Genomic DNA, 16,479 nt, shown 5'->3' on the forward strand with positions numbered 1-16,479 from the left:
TATTTGTAGTAGTTTATTTGTGATGATTTACTTCATTAGTTCATTTTTTTTCTCTAATTTCACAACTTACATTCAACCCCAATATAGAAAGAGGGATACATCACAAAACTAGTGAATCCAATAAGAAATCTCAACCCTTTCCTTATATGGATTGAGGCTAGATCTATTGGGTTCACCCCTCTTTCCCCATGTTTTGGTTAATTTGGGATTGCTAGTGGTTTTATTATCTTAATTTGACCTTAATTCCAAATTACACCATTACATTTTGGCGAACTTGACATCTTTCATGCATATTTTTGATTTATTGTCTCAAAGATAATTTTGTTTGCATTTTAAAATTCAAATTTGCACTCATAGATTATATTTTCAATTGAATTACATAAATTTATAGGTTAAATTTGTAAAAACTTTGATTTATAATTCTAAAAATAACTAGTGGATTGCATATTATTTCAAGTATATTTTCAGATCTGATTATTATGACATGTTATGTTATGATTTAAAGTCATTTATTATTAAAATTCATAATTCACATTGTTTATTTTTTTGTTTAATCAATTTGTTTTTACCAATAATTATATTGTTTAATCATAGTTTTAATTTTGGTATTCAAATTTACATCCTTTGTGCATGAGTTTTATTACCATTAGTCCTACATATGATATTCCAATGAGAAAAAAAGTTATAGAGTTAAGGCTTCCCAAGGTTTAAACACTAAGGACATATGGAGCCTACACTGGCTATCTTGTTCCATGAGAATGTTGGTGCTTCCTCTAACCCAACAAATAACATCGTTTATCCCCATTCTCCTCAAACTTCTCATGATGTGGATGAATCACTAACTAGGACTTTATTAATGACCAATTGGAGAAGATTTACAATAAATTTTAAAATCTTTAACAATGGATGAGTCAACAAGAACTAGAAAGTGAGGCAATCCCCTTTATTGAAGGATTAAAAAGAATAGTGCAAAGTGATAAGATTGGTGTATATTTTTTTTGTGTGGCCTTGTTCATATTATTTACACTAATTTATGCAACTTAAAAGTTGTTCTAAAGTCCTCAGTTACTCTCAACCCACTAGTCAAGTTGGCCATTCCATTCCTATGAATACATCCTTGCCAAGTGTCCCTACATTTACATCTTTCATCATGACTACTTCCACACAAATTTTTAACCCTACACATGTTAGTCATGGGGGAAATCTTATTAATAAATATTCTTAAATACCTCCTTCTGCGAGTCTTCCATTTGTATCCCAATAATCTCCTATTACAACATATCATAATGTCCCCGCCCCCTTATTTTCAAGATCCACCTACATATAGTAATGTTACTCCTCCATCACAATATAACATGCTTAATTTCAATCCATCCATTTAAGCAACCATTGATAACTTAGCCCAAACTATTATATCCTTACAACATCAATTGGCTTCCATAACACAATCCAAGTTCAATGTTCCTACATTTTATGTAACAAGTCCATTATGCGATGACATTTTTCACGCAGTCCCTCCTAAACATATTGAAGTTCCTCAATTGTAGTTGTATAATGGAAAATGTGACCCCTTGACTCATGTGAAAATATTTCAAACTTTGTTTAGTGATTTTTCTCATGACCAAGAACTTATGGCTAATTTTTTTACTATAAACTTTAGGGATAAAGTTTTTTGCGATGGTATTGTTATTTGTCTTCGTATTCCATTACCTCTTTTCAATAATTGTCCAATTCTTTCATTCAACAATTTCAATATAATATTGGTCCTAAGATTACTTTGACGTATTTAATTCAAAGTGACTGATTTTATTGGTAGATATAAACATTTGCATTCACAAAGTGCTTATCTTGTGCTTGATCATGATGTTCAAAGTATTTTTATTGCTATTTTATAAAAGTATAATAAAGATAATATTTTATTTTCTTACTTCCTTTATACAATTGTGTGTAGTACTTCACATCAACTTCAAGTGAGTCAATTTGAATCCTCCTCTTCAATGGCTTCAGTTGATAAGAATGAGAGTGATCAACAATCAATTGTGAAGTTTAAACCCCAAAAAGGTTAAATCAATATAAATGACAACATCAAAACTCAAGTGGCAACCACGACATCAATTATGGCCCCTTTATCCAAGTACTTTAGAAAAAATGAACTCCTCTTTCTAAGCCTTTACATAGTATAATGTCAAGGTTGATAAATGCTAATTTGTTTCAACTTCCTCCCATCAAGACAATTGAAACTTCTAAATAATTTCCACCCTACCATGATCCCTTGAATCCTTTCATCAATATCACCATCAACCCAGCCATGAAACTAAGAAATGCTATACATTGAGGAATAAGATTTAAGACTTCATTGATAATAATAATATATATGTAGTTGGTGTGAATGATAAAGGAAACAAATATATAGCTCCTAATCAAAATCCCCAAATCTTCACCAATCCTTTGCCTCCTCACTCTATCAATGTGGTTGAGGTTGAGTCTCTTGCCTTTTCTCTCGATGACCTTGGTGTAGAATCTAATAATGTTGTCAACTTTGTTGATAGGCCTACACATCCTAAAGACATGCATTATTTTTTATCCTAGTGAAACTATTGTTGCACCTAATGGTCTATTATTTATCACTATGAAGATCAAAGACAAACTCTCATGAGGGGTGCTTATTGATCCAATTTGTATGGTGAATGTGATCACTGAGGAATATCTTTATATTTTACAATTGCATCAAGTAACATATGATAAATCTATGTTATGGTCTAGGTGTATGATGGTTTATCTTTCCCTACTATTGGTTTTATTACTCTTCCCGTTGAGGTTAGTACTAAGTGCTTAGATGTGACTTTTCCTATTATTCCTACATCAAATCAATTTCATGTGAAGTCGAGACATCCTTAGCTCTCTTCCATGAAATCTATCCATTCTACAATTCATAAATGTTTGAAATTCCCTTATAATGGTACTATCATAAAATTTAATCATAACATTTACCAACACATGACAAAGTGTGGAAATTTCACCCTTGATTACTTTTGGCCCAAACAACCTAAGCCTCTTAAGCCTCAAAGTGACATGCTTTTCTTTTCTTATTAAAAGTGGAAACATGAGATGATCATGTCCTTGAGTAAGCCTAGAAACCTTATACCTACAGATATTCCACCTCCTCATGATGGACCTAGTATTCTTCCTAGACCTTTTATTCCTCCTATATATTCCTTAGTCCCACCTCTTGCATCTTACAAAGGAAAGTGCTTGGCATCTTCTATGTCTCAACCTAGTGTGGTATCATTCATTTCGCTTCTTTTAAGGGAATAAAGGAAGCCTATTTCTATCAATCCTCAACCTTCACAAGTCTCAACTAAAAATGAAAGGAATCCTTTTGGGAGAGAACGCCAATGAAGATGTTGTGCTAAGGCCCATGAGCTTGCTTCCCAAACCATTTGATCCCCAAAGCCACCAAATATTGACTTGATCCCATTTGTCTAGACTTTGCCTAACCTTACAGAGGAAGTTGAACTCAAATCACCAAGATTAAAAATACTTAAGAAAAATGATGGTTCAAGTTCTTTTCATGTTAGAGATCCTATTTTTATTAATCTAGATGATGATATGGATGTTGATTTTTTTCATGCTAATAATGTTGATTCTAATGATTTTGATGATACGTATGAGCTTTTTGATGTTAATCATGATCTATCTTCACATTTTTTTAAAGAATTAACCCTAGCTCCTAATGACAAACAAAGTGACTCATCATTAGAGCATGGCCCTTATTCGAAACTTGCAATAGCTCCATCTACCATATTCGAAGTGGCTCCTTTTGCATCTTGTCCACCATCCCTAAATGATATTCAACAAGATTGGGAGGCAGATGATTTGCTTCATTAGCTTCATTTATGTCATGGATTAGCTCTTGTGTGCTTTCTTTTTCATAATGTGCTTCCTCTATGATGTGTTTCTTAACATGTTTTTGTGTTATGTTAGGTTCTCTTTGGATGACCCTTTTTACTTTGTTGGTGCAAGATAATAAAGAGTTCAAATCTATTGTGACATTCTTCTATTTGTATCTCAATTCTTCTATATTTCATCTCTATATTATAATCATACATGTGCTATTGTTTGTAAATGGTCCTCATGTTGTCTACTTGAGGATGATGTACAACTTTGAGATCTCTTTTTGGTCTCTTCTATGTTGACTCAAAAAGACATTTGTTTGTTCTCTCTTGTGCTCTTCTTCCATTATGTTTATAGTTCCACTACCTTTGGGGAATGAGATCAATTCAATACAAATATTCTTGATATACATTATTTTTCATAAGAGCATACTGACCCCAAAAATAGTGGATCCCTTATGTGCTCTTCCTTATATATTTTTTAACAATTATCCTTTGATTTGTCCTTTCTTGGGGGAAGCTCATTGTTGTAACAAGCTTGGCTTTTGGACAACTGCTACCTTAAATCAATTGCTCCCAATGAGGCATATACAATTGCTTTAATGTGGGGTCATACTCTTCGTTCAATGTTACACTTTATGGACACACTATAACATGTTTTTGATACTCAAGTTACTTTGCAATATGAGCCTTTTTCTTTTTTATTTGGTTTTTTTCTTTTTCATGATGTTGGTATTTTGGATGTGTTGCACTGGTTTTGTCATTGATGTCAACACTTGTCAGCACCCATCAACACTTGGAGATCTTTGGTTATGTTCACCAGCATGTTTAGTGACTCATGCACAGTCACCAGTATCTGGTTCATCGGCACTAAGAATGACTTGGAAATTACTTGGTTATGTTGAAGACATTGTTTGGACACTTTGTTTTGGTGATTTGGTCATTGGTCTAATTGGGTTTGCATATTTGTTGTTACCGGCAAATAGGTCTAGTTTATGGACCAGCAAGCATTATCCATTCTAGATTAGCATGACACATTATGGAGATGATTTGTTATTAATATAAATGCATTGAGCCAACATGATGCATCGCATATTGATTCATTTGTAATTGATTTTATTGTAATATCTTAGTAAGCTGACCTACACATTTGGTCTTAGGTTTTGGTATATATGTAAGATCTCATTTGTGAGATTGATAGGGATGGAATGTAATAAGTAGTAGAGCATAAGGTATATGCAAATATAAGTAGAGCTATACATGCAGAGATCGTTCAAGATTCAAGGAGGTTTTGAAGAAGGCAAATCAGAGCTTAACTGGTACTAAATCCAGCATACGAAGATGCTATTTTGAATAGTACATTTTCATTGGATTTAACCATCCAATTGTAGTCAGTGTGAGTCCCATTTTGTGATTGAGCAGTGAACTCTAGGCAGTTTGATGCCGGAGCATCCAGGAGGGCAAATGAACAAAGGAGGACACCAAGGACTAAGGAGAGTGATATGACATCACTAGAGGTCAATTGGAATGTTTTGAAGCCTATATGGCCTAATGTAATGTTGAATTCAATAAATTATGTAAAAGTCCTAAAGGTCCTGATAAAGGCCTAAGGACCAAAATGCAATGTAATAGGATGATGGAGTCTAGATAGGTTGGATAGGAGTTTATTGTGATTTAATGATCTTATTATGTCAAAATAAGTTGAATGGGATAGGTTTTAGTTGATTAAAAGTATTAGAAATAAAGTTGAAAATTCAAATTTTGAATTTCAACAACTAGTTCCAGTTTTGGTGGGAAATAAGTTTTAGAGTTGTTTTGACATTTTAATCACTTGGATTAGTTGGAGATTGGTTGGAGTTGGTTTGGGAAGGTCTTATAAAGTCTCTAAAGTAATTTTTGTGTGGTTGGATGATGCTGGTACGGACTTGTATGGACTGTCTCAGAAAATTAATTAAAAAACTCTTTATTTGCTGTCAAATCCTTGTTTTTTCATGCTTTCTTTGCATTGAAAGGCTAAGGGATCATCAGTGCTGTACATTGGGGGTTTATTGGTTATTCCTTTTATGTATTGAGTGCATTTTTGAAGTCTTGAAAGTATCATATTTTTATTTATTGCTGACTGTCCCAGAAAAGACAGTGATTTTTTCACTAATTTGTGAATTTCCAAGCATGTAAGGATCCATCCTATGAATGTACAGGTCTGATTCTCATAGGATGGATGCCAAATAACATGTAAAATAGTTTACTAACCCATGATTGACAGGAAGGAGTGAAAAGTGCAGGTGTACACCATGAAAGTTGTATGAAAGTTGAAGAAAAGTGACTGGAAATGAGTGAAAATGAAGGCTAGAGTGTAGCAGCAGAGAATATAATTGAACAAGGGGGGTATTTTATGCATTGAAGTGTCTAGACACACCATTTTAAAGGTGTTTGAACTTTTGTTGAGCCTTGGAAGTGATTGGAAGTGATATTTCTAGAAAGCCCTAGGGAAAAGGGTGATTTAGTGAGGTTTTTGGTGTTTGGGTATCTAGGAGTGCAACCAAGACCTAAGACCTGAAAAATCCTTGGTTTGGGAACATAATAAGAGACTATAAAAAAGGGTTTAATCTTGTGTTAAGTTTTTTTGGTACTTCCTTTGTAAAGTGGGTGGTTTTTAAGGCTAAAAAGGGGCACATTTGAGGACAGCAAAGGGTCCGTCCAAAACAACCTATATTGGTTTTCTGATATGTTGTGTAACATCCAAATGGGTGTCTAAATATGTAATTTTTTTGTCAAGTGTTTTGGGATGATTTGGAGAAAAGTTGAAAATACCCGATTTGGAGGCTACAAGGAATAGAGCCTAGAAGAGCAAGTTTGGTTTATGAGTTTGAGTCTGAGTTTGGGAGTGTGTAGAACCTTGTCTTATGGTGTTTGGGATGTGTTAAGACCAATAGAGGTGTTGGAACAAACCATTTTGATGTTATCCTTGGTTGGGTGTGTTGAGTTGAGTTTGGTTTTGAATCACCTAGCATGTAGAGGATCCTTTGATGTGTCTCCTTGAGTTGATTTAATCCTTAGGGAGAGTTCCAGATTTGATCTCTCTCTGCATCACAATTGGCCTTTTTGTATGTGCAGACTCCTTATTGTACACTCATACTATCTACAGTAGTATCATCTGATTGTGGGTAAGGTTTCCCATTGTGGTTTTTCTCCTTATAGGGTTTCCACATATAAATATATGTGTTATGCGTTGTGGATGTTATTTATCTTTCTTTTTGATGCATTAAACCTTACTGGTACTACAATTAACTAACAAAACTATTTACCGGCATAAAGTTTGGTTTACCGTTATTATGCATTAAGTTTGGTTATGTTATATTTAGTTTGAAATTAATTGAAAATTGATTCACCCCCCCCCCCCCCCTCTTAGTTGTATCCGAGTCCTAACAATTGGTATCAGAGCCTAGTCCTCTTTTTGCAGAAGTTTAATAGCTTGAGGAGATTCTATGGGAACTAACTATTTCAGGAAGGACAGTCTAAAACTTGATGGAACCAACTATGGTACATGGAAGATCAAAATGGAGACACATCTTAATTGCATTGGAAAAGACATATGGGATGTTACAAAGAATGGCTATGTTGGTCCTACTTAAGGTGAACCTAATCCACCAACCTTGGCTAAAGATGAAGAGAATGATTGCAAAGCAAGAGAAGCACTTTTGAGCGCATTGTCAGATCAACAAATCATGGGACTATCAGACCAATCTACTGCTAAAGCTATTTGGGAAAAATTGGAGACATTGAATGAAGCTGATACCACAGTCAAAATTGCAAAACTGGAATGCTTCCAGGTCAGGTATGAAAATATGAAAATGGAAGAAGATGAAAGGATTTCTGCTTTTATGGAAAGAGTAAATGAAATTGTTTTGGGTATACAATGTTGTGGAGGATCCTTAAGTGAAGATGAAATTGTTTCTAAAGTTTTAAGAACATTTCCACCGACATATAAAATGAAAGTAACTACTATAAATGAATTGAGAACAATGCCTAATGCATCAGTATCTAGAGATACTTTGGTTGGAAAACTTTCAGCTTTTGAACTTGAGGAATTTGGTCATGTTACCACAATTAAGACAAATTTAGCTTTTAAGGCATCATCATCATCTATAGCAGCATCATCATCATCTGCAGCAGCATCATCATCATCATCTATAGCAGCATCATCATCATCATCAAAATATGATTGGAAAGCATTTTGTGCAAGAGAACTTGAAGAAATCAGAAAAGAGATTGAAGAACTGGAAGAATTTGAAGCACTATTTGCAAGGAAAATGCCTAAAGGTCCAGTTGGAAGTAAGTATGATACAGATTGAAAGAAGAAGCTAAAAGAACATATAAGCTTAATCCTGAATATCAGAGATACAGATTTAAGAAGAATAGAGACAAATCTTGTTACTATGCTAATGAAGGAGTTACTGATGATTCTGATGAGGAACCGACAAACAATGGATGGGTTTTTGTTGCTATAATAGAAGATCAAACGACACCTACTGTTCAACCAGTAGAGAAGGCCCTGGAAACTAAAATTGAAGATAAGAATGAACGGATCATTGATTCTAGATGCTCACATCATATGACTGGTGATAAAAGTAGATTCTTAACCTTTCAGGAATACAATGGAGGTCTAGTAAGATTTGGGGATGATAAAGCTTGCTTGATCAAAGGAAAAGGCACTATATCTTTTGATGGTAAGCACAATACTAATAATTTTTACTATGTTGAAGGTTTGAAGCATAATCTTTTGAGTGTTGGTCAATTAGTTGAAAAAAGATTTCAATTACAATTCAAGAATGGTAAATGCACAAACATGAATAAATCTAGCTTAGAAATTGCAACTAGTAATCAAACCAGAGGTAATATCTTGCATTTGAATAACAATGAGAAAGCATGCTTGATTGAACATATTGATGAATGCTGGTTATGGCATAAGAGACTTTGTCATGTTAATTTTGATTGCATTGTGAAAATTAGTACCAATAAGACAGTAAGGGATTTACCTAAGATTGTTAAACCTCACAATCTGGTATATAAGGAATTTCAATTTGGAAAGCAAGTTAGAGCAACTTTTAAGAGTATTCCAGAAAAATCTAATAATGTTCTTGACTTAATTCATATTGATTTATGTGGTCCAGCAAGAACTAGTAGTTTACAAGGAGATAGATATTTTATGCTAATCATTGATGATTATTCTAGTATGTGTTGGGTTACTTTTCTCAGGGAGAAATCAGAAGCTTTTGAGAAATTCAAACTATTCAAGGTAATGGTAGAGAATGAAACCAGTAAGAAAATCAATGTTTGAGATTAGATCAAGGAGGTGAATTCACATCTAAGGAATTTAATACATTCTTTGGAGTGAATGGAATTAGGAGACAACTATCAGCACCTCAGACACCCCAGCAAAATGGAGTTGTGGAAAGAAAGAATAAAACTATTGTGGATGCAGCTAGAAGTATGTTATCAGTAGCAAATCTACCTCATCTATATTGGAGAGAAGCAGTGGGTACAACAGTTTACACATTCAACAAAGTTCACATCAAAGGCGAAACCAGTAAGACCCCTCATGAACTATGGTTCGGTAATACTCCTACTCTTAAATATTTTAGAATATTTGGTAGTAAATGTTATATTAGGAGAGATGAGTATATTGGCAAGTTTGATCCTAGAAGTGATGAAAGAATATTTCTTGGTTATTCATCTAAGAGAAAGGTATATAGATGTTTCAATAAGAGATTGCAGAAAATCATTGAGAGTGCAAATGTGAAGATTGATGAACAGTTTAGAGGTAATTCAATGTACATGGACTCTAAATCGAAAATAGAGATAATATCAAATGAACCTAGAATGAGTAAACCAGTACAGAATGTTTATCCAGTCACATCGGCATCATCTAAAAATTCCATAGTGACTGAAGAACAACAAGAAGTAAAAACACCTTGGTATGTAAGATTGAATCACTCTGAAAGTTAGATAATTGGGAACAAGTATCAAGGTGTTATGACTAGAGGAAGAATGGCAAATGAAGAGGTATGTCTAATTTCTCAAATTGAACCAACATCAGTTAATGAGGCATGTGAAGATAAACATTGGATTAAAGTTGTGGAAGATGAATTGGAACAATTTGAAAAGAATAACACATGGACACTAGTTCCTCGGCCTATAAACAAAAATGTAATTGGAACTAAATGGGTATTCAGAAATAAACTCAATGAAGATGGTAAGGTAATTAGAAACAAAGGAAGATTAGTGTGTAAGGGATATTCACAGAAAGAAGGAATTGATTATAATGAAACCTTTGCACCAGTAGCTAGAATTGAGGCAGTCACATTATTCTTAGCTTTTGCAGCACACAAGAACTATAAAGTATATCAAATGGATGTTAAATGTGCATTTCTGAATGGTGATCTTGAAAAGGAAGTTTACATTGAACAACCTATGGATTTTTATTGTCAAATGACAAAAATATTGTTTGCAGGTTAAGGAAAGATTTGTATGGATTAAAGAAAGCTCCTAAAGCTTGGTATGCTAGATTGGACAAATATCTTTTGAAGATTGGTTACACCAAAGGTAATGTTGACAACAATCTATATTTCAAAGTGACTAATGATGACATGTTGGTTATAGAAGTTTTTGTTGATGATATAATTTTTGGAGGAGATGATGGATTGTGTAAAGACTTTTCTAATAAGATGCACGAAGAATTTGAAATGTCTATGATTGGGGAGATAAAATTCTTTTTAGGATTGCAGATTTCACAAACTGATAAAGGTATATTCATATGTCAATCAAAGTACTTCAAGGAATTACTAAAGAAATTTGGCATGGAAATCTCTAAACCGGTAAGTACACCTATGACTACAACTAATAAACTATCATTGAAGGATGAATCAACACCTATTAATCCGACAAGATACAAGTCTATGATAGGAGATTTATTGTATTTGACACAAACAAGACCTGATATTATGAATATAGTATGTATTGTTTCAAGATTTCAGAGTAATCCTTAAAAAAATCATGAATCACTAGTGAAAAGGATTTTCCGGTATCTACAAGGCACAAAAAATCTTGGTTTATGTTATCCTAAAGATAAAAATTTTAATTTATGTGCATACATAGATGCAAATTGGGTAGGAGATGTAGATGACAGAAAAAGCACCACTGGCAGAGCATTCTTTCTTGGTAGTAGATTGATTTCATTGTTAAGCAAGAAATAGAGTTGCACATCTTTATCAACAGCAAAATTAGAATATGTTGCAACAACAACTAATTGTACCCAGGTATTATGGATTAAGAAAATATTGAAGGACATAAAGGTAAGATGAAAAGAACCTATAACCATTTACTGTGATAATATGGCAGCAATTGATATATCTAAGAATCTGGTATTTTACTCAAAAACTAAACATGTTTCTATCAAATTCAATTTTCTGAAAGAGAATGTTGAAGCAAAAGAAGTAAAATTGGTTTATGTGAATACTAAAGAGCAGATTGTAGATATTTTTACTAAGCCTTTGCCTAAGGAAACTTTTGAATATCTCAGAGAGTAGCTTGGGGTTATATCCTCACCAGTAGAGACTTAGACAGTTGATGTTTGACATCAAACCGACATAATTAACAGAAAAAAGTTTTCTCGGCTTTTATGAGGAGAGCTACTTCTCAGGGGAAGTAGTTGGATAAATTGGATAAGTTGGTATTTTTTAATAATTTCTATGAACTATTTGAATTTGGTTTTTGTATTGCTGTGGCATTTTATGTCAAAGGGGGAGAGATATCTATGGAAAAACACATTATCTTTTGGGGAGACATTATTCATTGGGGGAGAGATTGATACTCTCTGTATCTATATTTTGATTTTTGGTTAATGATCTCTTTTGGAGATTATTGGTTTTTGGTTTTTGGCATTTATGTTTTGGCACTTAGATGGTTTTTCCATCTTGTGTTTCCATCAATACCAAAGGGGGGATTGTTGGTATTTTGGATGTGTTGCACTAATTTTTTCATTGATGTCAACACTTGTCAACACCCATCAGCACTTGGAGATCTTTGGTTATGTTCACTGGCATGTTCAGTGACTCATGCATAGTCACTAGCAGGTTATATTGTTCACCGATACTAAGAATGACATGGAAATTACTTGGTTATGTCAAAGACATTGTTTGGACACTTTGTTTTGGTGATTTGGTCATTGGTCTAATCGGGTTTGCATATTTGTTGTTACCGGCAAATAGGTCTAGGTTATGGACTGGCAAGCATTATTCATTCTAGATTAGCATGACACTTTATGGAGATGATTTGTTATTAATGTAAATGCATTGAGCTGACATGATGCATAGCATATTGATTCATTTGTAATTGATTTTATTGTAATATCTTAGTAAGTCGACCTACACATTTGGTTTTAGGTTTTGGTATATATGTAAGATCTCATTTGTGTGATTGACAAGGATGGAATGTAATAAGTAGTAGAGCATAAGGTATATGCAAATATAAGCAAATCTATACATGTAGACATCATTCAAGATTCAAGGAGGTTTTGAAGAAGGCAAATCAAAGTTTAACTGATACTGAATCCAGCATACGAAGATGCTATTTTGAGCAGTACATTTTCATTGGATTTAACCATCTAATTGTAGTCAATGTGACTCCCATTTTTTGATTGACGAGTGAGCTCTAGGCAGTTGGCATTTTTGCATGTGTAGACTCCATATTGTACACACATACTATCTGCAGTAGTATCATCTGATTGTGGGTAAGGTTTCCCACTGTGGTTTTTTCCCTTACAGGGTTTCCACATACAAATATCTGTGTTATGTGTTGTGGATGTTATTTGTCTTTCTGTTTGATGCATTAAACCTTACTGGTACTACAATTAATAGAAAAAACTATTTACTAGCATACAGTTTGGTTTATCAGTATTATGCATTAAGTTTGGTTAAGTTATATTTGGTTTGAAATTAATTGACAACTGATTCACCCCCCTCTTAGTTGTCTCTGGGTCCTAACACATGACTCATAGTAAGAAAATATTTCTAGGCTAGCAGTCATTCTCTCTCTCTGTTCCCTTTCATATGATGTCCCTTTCATCTTGATAGTAGAGTAGTAAGATCCTAAAGTCTCTGGGGGCTTGGTGTGTCTTGTCCCTTTCATATCTTGGTGTTTTTTCAATGAAACTTTGTACTTTAACATGAGTATTCTTAGTCTTATACTCATGCTAAAGTAGGGGTAAATATAGCATAAATTATATTTTCTTACAATTTTGTCCTCACCTAGACCTCGCTTCAGCACTTCAGTTATTGAGGCCTAATTGCAATGTTGATTATGCTCACACCACATATCAATCCTGCATTTCCATCTTCTTCTTTGTCTTCCCCCATTCTAGAATCCTAATTTTTAGGACCAGGGCATCCTAGTCCTCTTAATTAGGCTCTAAATTAAGGCCTCACAATGGTCACACAAATGAGCAAGAATTTGGATCCCGTGTCAACTTTCTCTAGAATTCTTTTTTTTTCAACAGTCAAGTATAAAAGGAGGTCTAACCCTCTCATTTCAAACCTAATCTCTTCAAGAAGGCAAAATTGAGATCCTAAATTCAAGTGAGAAGGCAATTAAGCATTGGAATAGAAATGAGGTCAAGTTCAAGTATTGAAGATGGAATCCATGATCAATATTTTATGATGACATCCTACATGAAACCCTAAAAGATTTGTGCAAAGTTAAAGAAAAACTTCATCAAGGTAAACATTATGGTTTCAAGTATTTCATATTAGATCAATTTTCTCTCAAAAGGAAATTATTTTACTACAATCTTTCATTACATTTATCAATTCAATTTCATGGTTAATTTTGAAATCGGGGTTTGACCTAAGGTAAACCCTCATGCCCAACATATTTACTATCTTTTTGTGTCCATAGAACAAGTGCAAAAGTTGTTCTCAGGAATTTCAATTAAGTCAATAGTAATAAATAGGTTCAGGTTTTCACAATGAAAAATTCAAGGGACCAGGGTGAGTCTATACTACATGGTTAGGAAAAACTAGGCCAAACTTGTGAGAATAGGTTATAGACATCTTTCTTTGCCTCAATCCAAGTTTTTGGCTCTGTGGGATATCTATAGCAGTTTGTTTGTTACAATTTACTTCAATCATTCATTGATTTTCCCTAATTTAATAAGTTACATTCTACCCCAATATAGAAAGAGGGATACATCACAAAACTAGTGAATCTCACAAAAAATATCAACCCTTTCCTTATTTGGATTGAGGTAGATATATTAGTTTCACCCTAATTTCCCCATGTTTTGGTTAACTTGGGATTTCTAGTGGTTTAATTATCTTAATTTAACCCTAATTCTAAATTACACCTTTATAGATATCATTAAAATATAGGGGTTAAATAATCATGACAAGAGAAGCAATTTTTTTCATCTCTAGGATAGATGTAGTTTCCTACATAAATATTTTTTTTAAATAGTGTCATTATATAATTGGAAGATTGAGAACCTCTAGACCATCAAATCATATTCACTTTTAATGGTTGTTGCAATTAAAGTTATACCAATGTGTTGTAATATCCAAATGTACCCAAAAATATGACAGGGTTGAATATGGATTTGATATATGTAGCAAGTAAAAGAGGTGATGTAAATAAATTCACACCATGGTATGATACTAGATATTAATGGCTTACAAATTTTGGATATGTGAGCATGGTGAAGGTGGAGAAAATTTTTTAAAAGAGAGGAAACAATGGGGTGAGGTGTGTCCTAAATATAGTGCTTCAAAGAAAGTTATCTTTCAATACATGCATGATGGATAATATGTAAAAATACTCTACCATTCAATCAAAAAATAGACACAAATGATTGCAACAATAATTTGAAGAAATAGGTAGGGCCCATACAAACAAGAAACTCACAATAAAAATGTCATGTAGAAGAATTGGATAGTGTAACATTTCTAGAGAGGAAGTTCAAGAACTTAAGAAAATTAATGAATTTGGGTTACAAACAACACCAAGATATTGAAAATGTAAGGAAAGGTTTCCTTCATATTGTGAAACCCATGACTCAAACATAAATGCATGTGTACTATTGGACTAATCTAGGACTTGTGGAAATGGGAGCCTACAAACCATAGCAAGGATCTAGTTCTCAAATATTACATCCTCTAAAAACTCAATGGAAGTTATTTGATAGATTAATCAAAGGGTGTGTCTGTTCAAAATATAATATAGTGTAGGAACCAAATTAAACAATATAATCTCTCATTTGATCCTTATTTACACTCTGTGAAATTATAATGATACATTTTAAGGTAAATATTATGATTAAAGTGATGAGAAATTGCATAACACCTAGTGTGTTAAAAAATAGAATGATGTACAAACAAAGCTAATTGGGCACATATTCCTTTAAGTAGATAGATATTAAAAATAATTTTATCACAAAGTCTACAAAAATAGCAATAAATAATCTCAAATGAGTGACATTGCCACTTTTACCATTATATATTTCAAATTGAGAGGCCAAAAACCGCATTGTAAAAAGAATAAATACCAATATCATTAGAAAGCATATTATCATATTGATTTCACTTATACTATTTTTGAAACTAGATGGTTAGATGTTAGCCTCACTTTGCATCACATTCAAGTTTTTTAATGGTAATCTAAATGTTAGAAGAATCAATTTTTGTGTAGTTATTGGAATAGGAATGGATGTGGTAATATATGAAAATGATAGATTGATAATAGATAGTTTGGGGGATCATGGAGGATGTGGTATAATAATTTGATGGTAGAAGTGAACACTATTAGCACATTGGATGTGAGAAGTGTGAACAATAAGATGATTAGATGTAGTGGGGGCTATAGTAAAGATTGGATTGTGGAAAGAGGAGAAAGAACATGTGGCACATGATCATTATAGGAGATGTATTAAAGGTTACAAAATAGAAGAGGATACTTGGAAAGGATAGTCAATAGACACATCATTATGATAAATTGATGATCTTTTCATTTGATATATACCTCTAAGTACTTGCATTATCACTAATATATAATAAAGAACATATATACTATTAGGAACCAAGAAGGACAACTGAGAGCAGGGGGTGAATCAGTTGTCAATAAATTATAACCCAAAACAAATTATTTTATCTTAAAACTCAGTGTCAGTAAAATAAATTAATAGTTATATTAATACTGGTACAACTTAATGGATGAAACAGAAAGAGATACATCATCCACAACACATGACACAAAGATTTTGACATGAAAACACTATAAGGGGAAAAAAAATGGTGGGAAGCCTTACCCACAATCAAATGATACTCCTGCAAATAGTAAGTGAATAAAATAATGGGGTCTGCACATGTAGAAAGTCCAACTGCCTAGAGCTCACTGCTCAATCACAAAATAGGAGTCACATTGATTACAATTGGATGGTTAAATCCAATAACAATGTACTACTTCAATATAGCATCTTCAATGCAGGATTCAATAACAGTTTAAGCTTTGACCATGAGTACCAAATACCTTCATAACCTTT

This window comes from Cryptomeria japonica, chromosome 1, assembly GCF_030272615.1.
Source record: "Cryptomeria japonica chromosome 1, Sugi_1.0, whole genome shotgun sequence".
Lineage (NCBI taxonomy): Eukaryota > Viridiplantae > Streptophyta > Pinopsida > Cupressales > Cupressaceae > Cryptomeria > Cryptomeria japonica.